We start from the raw sequence: 8188 nt of genomic DNA on the forward strand, positions 1-8188 counted from the left end.
CCTTCGTCAAAGTGCCGAATCGAGCGAAGGATGTCCCTGCCCGCTTTGTCTCTGTCAGACCAGCGACTGTGGCGGAGGCCTAGAGCGAAGGGTGGCGTCTTTGCCTTCGCCCCAACAATCCTAGTCTAAAGCTTCGCAAGAACAGAGGACAAAGAATTAATCAATTGAGATACTTCCAAATTATTGGTTCCCTCATGTACCTTGCTAGTGCAACTAGACCTGATATCTTGTTTGTTGGTGTGCACTAGAACTTGTAATGAGATACTTGAGAGGTACTTTTGCGTATGGACTTCACTATACTGGGTACCTTGCTGTACTTGAAGGGTATAGTGATTCCAACTGGATCTCAGATGCATCTGAGATAAAGGCCACAAGTGGATATATATTCACTATTGGTGGGGCTATAGTTCCTTGGAGGTCTTGTAAGCAGACTACCTTAACGAAGTCTACTATGGAGGCAGAACTTGTAGCACTTGAGTCAGCCACTACTGAGGCAGAGTGGTTGAAAGAGCTCTTGATGGACTTGCCAATGGTTGATAAACCGGTACCAACCATTATTTTGCATTGTGATAATCAAAGCATGATCATAATTGTAGGCAATGCAAAGGAAAATGCAAAGTTCTCAAGACGATGTGAAACGATGAATCAAATCAGTAAGGCATTTGAGAAATACTGGAGAGATCGCCGTAGAGTATATTAATACTGCTCGAAACTTGGCAGACCCTTTTATAAAGGGATTAGCACGTGTTGTGATTGATGAAGAATCAAGGGAGATGGGATTGAAGCCCACATGATGTTATCATACAATGGTAACTGAAAGTCGCCTAGAGGGGGGGGGGTGAATAGGCAAATATGAAATTTATAAACTTTAAGCACCACTACAAGTCGGAGTTAGTGTTAGAAATAAAAGCGAGTCCGAAAGAGAGGGCAAAAACAAATCACAAGCAAATGAAGAGTGTCATGGTGATTTGTTTTACCGAGGTTCGATTCTTGCAAACCTACTCCCCGTTGAGGTGGTCACAAAGACCGGGTCTCTTTCAACCCTTTCCCTCTCTCAAACGGTCATTTAGACCGAGTGAGCTTCTCTTCTCAATCAATTGGGACACTTAGTCCCCACAAGGACCACCACACAATTGGTGTCTCTTGCTTTGATTACAAATGTCTTGGGAACAAGAAATGGGGAAGAAGAAAAGTGATCCAAGCGCAAGAGCTCAAAAGAACACGGCAAAACTCTCTCTTCTAGTCACTAATTGCTTTGAGTGGAACTGGGACTTGGAGAGATTTTGATTCAATCTATTTGTGTCTTGTATTGAATGCACTAGCTCTTGTATTGAATGTGTTGGCTGAAAACTTGGATGCCTTGAAGTGTGGTGGTTGGGGGGTATTTATAGCCCCAACCACCAAAGTGGCCGTTGGGGAGGCTGTCTGTCGACGGGCGCACCGGACAGTCCGGTGCGCCATCGGACACTGTCTGGTGCGCCAGCCACGTCACCCAACCATTAGGGTTCGGCCATTGGAGCTCTGACATGTGGGGCCACCAGACAGTCCGGTGGTGCACCGAATAGTCCCTATTCACTGTCCGGTGCGCCTTCTGGCGCCTACTCTGACTTCTGAGCGTGCAGTCCGCACTGTTCACTGTTACTGTACACTTTTTTGCAGATGATTGTTGGCGTTGTTAGCCGTTGCTCCGCTGGCACACCAGACAGTCCGGTGAATTATAGCGGAGTGGCATTCCCAGAAACCCGAAGGTGAGCAGTTCGAGTGGATTCACTCTGGTGCACCGGACACTGTCCGGTGGTACACCGGACAGTCCGGTGCGCCAGACCAAGGCTGCCTTTGGTTCCTTTTGCTCCTTTTTATTTGAACCCTTTCTTGGACTTTTTATTGGTTTGTGTTGAACCTTTGGCACCTGTAGAACTTATAATCTAGAGCAAACTAGTTAGTCCAATTATTTGTGTTGGGCAATTCCACTACAACACAAATCCCCATATAGCAACACATCCGTAGCAACACATTGTATTATGTGTTGTAAGAAATTAGCGGGCAACGCTTAATATGCGTTGCAAGCATCATCCGTTAATTTATTAGGGTGGTGGAAACACTTAATATGTGTTGCTAGCACCATCCGTTCATTAACTAGGATGTGGCAACACTTAATATGTGTTGTTAGCGACATCCATTGTTTAAATAGGATGCGACAACAATTAATATGCGTTGTTAGTGGAATGTATTGATTAACTAGGATATGGAAACTACTAATCACTACAACAACAAGCCAAATCAATGTCAGGCACACTAATTTATGTTAGCTAAATTTAGCCGTTGTAATTAATATGCGCTGGGCTCGCTAAAAGTCTATAAAGATGTGTTTGGTTTGTGAGCGGACGATAACATAACGGTTCAATTCCTATTTTTGTGGGTTTGGTTATCCATGGAGAAAGAGTGGACTTGCTCCTAGAATGTCTCTGTTCGAGTAGTACTTACTTAGACCCTGTTTGGATACCTCTAGGTCTAGCAAATTTAGTAGAGTTAGTAGAGCAGGTCATTAGGTGTTTCAGAAAATCGTTGAGTTAGGCTGTAAGACTTTAGAAGACATTTTGATGAATCATTTTGTTTATTATTTACATTAAAATATTTTTAAAACTAATTAAATTGATATTATAAATTATAAATCTACACTGGAGCTAGAAACTAAAGTCATCCCAAACACCCCTTACTTTTTTTCTATTAGTGGAATCCTTTGCCTGTGGGCTGGTCCATGCCGGACAGAAAATCGTGATCGTCCGGGTGGGTTCCATCTGCGTCGCGGGCCGTCCATTTTGCTCCATCCCATGTAGAACTCTCGCGGAGCCGCTGCCTGCTGTCCCCCTTGATCCCTCGTCCTTCGTCTCCGCCTCCTCCCCCCTCTAGATCCTCTGCCGCCGCCACTCGATGCCACCATCGCCAGAGCTTCCATCTGCGTACCACATCCTACCCCCTCCCCCTTCACTCGCCCCAACAGGTTCCTTATCCGATTTCGAGGAGAGGTCTCCCTCTCGGATCCTACGCTGCCATCGCTCCGATGAGGGCCACGGCGGTCGGGTCCAGGAATTGTTGGGTCGCGGCGAGGCGATCCTCATGGTCGCGCGCAGGCGCGAGGTGAGGCTTGTGAGACGTGTGACCTTCTCTCTGGTACTCTTGCTCCATCCTTCGTCTCCCTCTCCCCCTCCAAATCTGTGCGTAGGGGTGACATGAGAACGGTTAGGGGCAAAGCGTTTGCTACAAATCGTTGGTAGAGCTAGCGGACAGAGGCGACAGGAGCGTGTGGCTGGCCGATGCAGTCACCAAGAGGTCGCTGTGGGGGACCTTTCCTGGATTTAGGGAACCTCTATGCGACTGGCGGTGTGCCAGCATGAGGTCTGCAGCGACCATCTGCCCTAGAGGACGATGCCTTGCTGCCAGCCCATAATGGCTCATGAGCAGTGCGAAGCAGTGACAAGGTAAACATTCTTCATAAGTGAGTTTCAAGGTTTTGTCTGATACTGCAATACGTTATTAGGATATCCTGGTATGATGAAATTTTCGGGTTCATTTGTGTCATTTCTCATCTATATATTGATTTGTTGCATCAGTTTTATTTGACATGCACATCTTTTAGATATATTGAAATTACAAATATGACATTTGTATGTATGCATATTCAAAAAGACTGAATAGAAGATTCACTAAAAGCATCTCACGATGATGTACTGCTTCTAGAAAACCTGGTTAAAGGCTTTCTCGGCATCCCTCTTTTTCTCAAGAAAAATTCTATCTTATACAATTTTTCTTACTTTGTGTTCAATTGATTTTAAAACACAATAAAAGATTATTCTAACTACACTAGTTGTTCATATATTCATTAAACTTCGTTTGCATTTGAATTTAAGATTAGTTTTTATTCTCAATTCAAGTGCCAAATCTTAAGATCATAAGTGGTTCATGTACAACGTAATCTCATTAAACCTCTTATATTGCTATTGTTTATATTTATTCATTGTGGTACTCACGTGTGGCCATCAAAATGTAAATGGTTTCCCTTACCAAAAAGTGGGAGGTGTCCATCGTATACTCTTGTTTCCAAATACCACAAGATTTGGAAGGCTCAACTGTTCTTATCATTAAGTACTTATTTCAGATGTTATTTATTTCTTCAAAGCAATTTATCCTGGAGTGTCGGACCATCACTTTATCCTGTTCATTTTCAGAACACACAACCATTTATTTCTGTTATCTCGTTTGTTCATGTAACCTCTGAAACTTTACAGTGCTTGCTATCATCACTGCTGATGTAAACGTAACCATCCTTCAGCAGTCTTTGTTTTACGAGTTGAATTAATTTGTACTTCAGCTCAGACTTACCACATGTAGGGTCATTCTAAGTATCTTGACTTATTTGCTGGAATTAATTTAGCTCCTTCTAGCTTATGTCTTTGTGAAATTTCTAGAAGCCAGCGTTAATGGTTTGTTCATAGGGTTCTTTCAAACTTTTGCTCACTGACCTTGGCAAGTTCCAGCCCATAGTGATGCCTTGTACCTGCTTGCATTCAGAGGAGTATTTCATGCCCATAGTGATGTCTTGTACCTTGCCAGAGTTTTGTGTGTCCAATGTGACAAGAGACAGCTTCAAAAAATAAGAGAGGAACTTAGGCGTGGTTACACTTTGACAGGGGTGAGTCTAAAATCAATTCAAGTTATTTTGGTGGTAAATGGTAGATTTATCTTGACTGATCATATCAACAAATCCATGCATTGCATGGATCACACTCATCCTTCCAGCACCATGTCTGACTTGCTCTTCCTACTAGCATGGGTTGGTATATGGTGGTTATCGCCTCTCATGTTGCTGTATTTTCCTTAATTGGATTTACATGTAAAATTTTTAAGATTGTGCAGGCCAACTGGTGAACTCCGTCAAATTTTATCCCTTTCCCTCAAAACTTTATCCTGCGTGTTAAGAAATTGACCGCCTCCGGATTGGGCTCTCTATCCTCGACATCTTTGTTTGACTGAATTGGAGCATGTTTCTACTTTAGGAATTTCTTTAGATGTGACAAACTTGGTTGTGACATGAGTTGACAGGAGTTTCATATGATTACATATTTTAGTGCTTGCATACTGTCAGGCATGTACAAAAAAATGTTGTTCTTGACAGCAAAAACACTTGGAATTCATCAGCTCTGAATGAAAGGAACAGTCGACCTCACAGGTATGTACCAGACTGCTAACCAATGTTACTATAACATTGGGTGCCCTGTCATGACTTCTCTTCCACAACTCTAGCCTATAGTATCGTTCCTCTATTTCCCTAAGCTTGAAACTTGAATGTAGATCAATTTACATTTGGTGGCTGCAGAAGCTCTTGCATTATTGATATGGACTATGACTACAGTTTGTCGTTCTGCCCTTGAAAGCTATATTTTCTGCTACTCCCAGTTTTTTAGTTTGTAGAAGCAGTACTGAAGGCCCTACTGCTATGTATTATAAAGAATATTTGGTAACAAAAACTGGTATGACCCTACTGATGGATAAACAGATTGTGGTAACATGCCCAAATCTGGTATGTTTTTTGGAGCATTGTAACAGTGTGATTTAGTTCCATGCCATCCTTGTCCCAACTAATTTGATTGCTTCTCTCAAATGCTTAACTGCAGCACAAGTCAACCAGTGATGTAACTGTATAATCATGCAAAAATCTAGTTTCTTGTTAGATCCTCTATAAGCTATTCAACTAGCTGTCCAGTAATACTCAGCCTTCACCAGGTTAGTTGGGACTGATAACAACAGATTGTTCTGCTTATATGCTTTATTGGTTTGTATACATGATGTCGGTGCCTTCTAACTTTTTATCTTAAGGGGAACTAAGCTATGGCTTTATGTGGCACAAATATTCAAACAATCCAAATAAGATTATCGTGATGAGCTTAAAGGTATGCTCTTTGGCTTATGATTTTCTTTCTGTACAGACAATATAGTTGCTAAATTTAAATTTTTGCAATGTGCTTTTCTTTTCGGTGGAATTTTTAGATGTTAGATTTTTTTACTTGAGTTTTCTCAGTTCACATTTAAACTGAGAGTTTTGATGACAATTGGAAGGTTCCGACATGCCTCTTGTTTTTCCTATAATTCTATACTTTCCCTTATTACTGGCATGCGTTGGTATATGGTGGTGATTTGGTCCAACTTTCTCTTCCTACTATGGTCATACTACCTACTGTATATGGTGGTTATTGGCTGTATGTAGAGTTGGGTGTATTTAGAAGCTTTAAACACTAAGCTAAAAATTATTCCATACCCTATGCCCTATGTCAATTATTCACCCTCCCTTTATATATTACTATTAGATGTTTAACTTATCATGTATTTTACTCCACAGGATCGTAACTTGGGAGATGAACGGTTTTCTGATTTCAATTACAGATAGAAAAGGCAGCTCTTTAATCTCAACCATTGAACAACAACACACAACATGAGGGCCATGACTTTGATTCTCATTTAATTTGGCGTTATTAGTGATGAGAGCGATGAGTCTACTGATGAGTCCAGTTTATGAGTCATCCTTTGTTTGTTTCATATTGTCATAGGAAAAAATGTCAATTCACACATTATGTAATGAATTAAGTTGTGGATGATATTTTGTAATGGTACTACTATTTTTAATACAGACTTATTTCAAATTATTTGTCATGTGTAAGCCTATAACAGTTTGGGAATCGATAATGTGTATCGCACATGCTCTACATATTTGTTTTAGTCCAAATAAAATAAAATAAAATAAATAAATCAATATAAATAAATAAAATTCAAAAGTTCCTTACAACGCATATAAGCGTTGCCATGATACATTTTAAATGTTGCAATAACTCTAGAGATGAGCTGGCCTAGTTGTGGCAGAAACACATATAACTGTTGCAGTAGCCATAAGTATCCGTTGCTTTATAGCAATGGTTAATAATAGGAGTTACCAACGCATATGTATGTGTTGTAATAGACCCTAGCAACGGCAGTATAGGCAACGCATAATTATGCGTTGGTATAGGCCCTAGCAACGCTTATAATGACATTTAGCAACACATATATACATTGCTATAGGGGGGTTTATTTTGTAGTGTTCAACCACCAAAATCATTTAGGAAAAGGTTTGACCCTATTTCCCTTTCACTAACCCAATCTATGTGATCGGAGATCCCGTGAATTAGTAATTAGGAAGAACAAAATATTTTGTATAACAAGAGAGTACATTATTTTACTCGTTTTCTGCTAGAAGATGCGTACTCTCGATACTACAAGGGAGGTTGACTTTTGTCTTAATGTATTATGAGGCCTGTAACAGGCAAGGTACTGTCCTGCAGGGTACACTTGTAAGAATACACCTATGTGAGTTTGACTGTGAGGTCGCGGTCTATGAGATGTGTGTAATCTCAAATAAATTCACTAAAATACACGGGAGCATGACTGTAACGCTCCAATCATAGGCATAGCTTTAGGCGACCTAGTATGAGTGATGCCTATAGGTGAAACCAACTTACACAAGACTAGCAATTCAAGGCTTTGTCCATTGCAAAGTTGTGAGGAGGTGAATCCTATAATGCAAGGTGTAGCTCAACCCGTATCGGGTCTGCACTCTAAAGCTGGTATATGAAAGCGTAGAGATTGAGTTAATTGGAGACCTTGGCTTTGGTGGGGATTGTTGGAATTAGATCCACTAGTTTGTGGCCCAATTCAATAAGGAAGCCAAGGTGGTGTGTAGAGATGGCATGTGACTTTAGTTCTATATTGCCCATCTAGGTAGGAGACACTACTACAGTAAACCTCTGTACAGGCGGTCCGGTTAGCCTCTGCACAGGCGGTTCCAGGAACCGCTTGTGGTGCACCGACTGTGATGTAAAACAACATCACAGGCGGTCAATCGAAAACCGCCTGTGATAGAAACACATCACAGGCGGTCCGGCTTAAAAGAACCACCTGTGATAGAAACACATCACAGGCGGTCCAGTTTAAAAGAACCGCCTCTGATAGACACACATCACAGGCGGGTTTAAATATAAGTCCGACTGTATTTCAAGATAAATATTCCAGATTCATATTTCGATTCCAGATTCATATACAGAATTAATAACAGATTCAACACAGATTCAAACACATATTCCATACACAGATTCATAATACA

At 41.1% G+C, this 8188-nt stretch overlaps 1 long non-coding RNA gene across 2 annotated transcripts; it reads left to right on the forward strand.

Annotated features, from left to right (window-relative positions):
• The first annotated feature begins 2807 nt into the window (after positions 1-2807).
• On the forward strand, positions 2808-6697 carry LOC103635499 (uncharacterized). Of its 2 annotated transcripts, XR_002262846.2 has the most exons (4): positions 2848-5578; positions 5673-5781; positions 5875-5948; positions 6395-6697. It is a non-coding gene; the product is annotated as an uncharacterized lncRNA (long non-coding RNA). The 2 variants fall into 2 exon arrangements; XR_557409.3 differs by having other exon boundaries at positions 2808-5781.
• The last annotated feature ends 1491 nt before the right edge of the window (positions 6698-8188 follow it).

This window comes from Zea mays, chromosome 6 (genome assembly GCF_902167145.1).
Source record: "Zea mays cultivar B73 chromosome 6, Zm-B73-REFERENCE-NAM-5.0, whole genome shotgun sequence".
Classification (NCBI taxonomy): Eukaryota; Viridiplantae; Streptophyta; class Magnoliopsida; order Poales; family Poaceae; genus Zea; species Zea mays.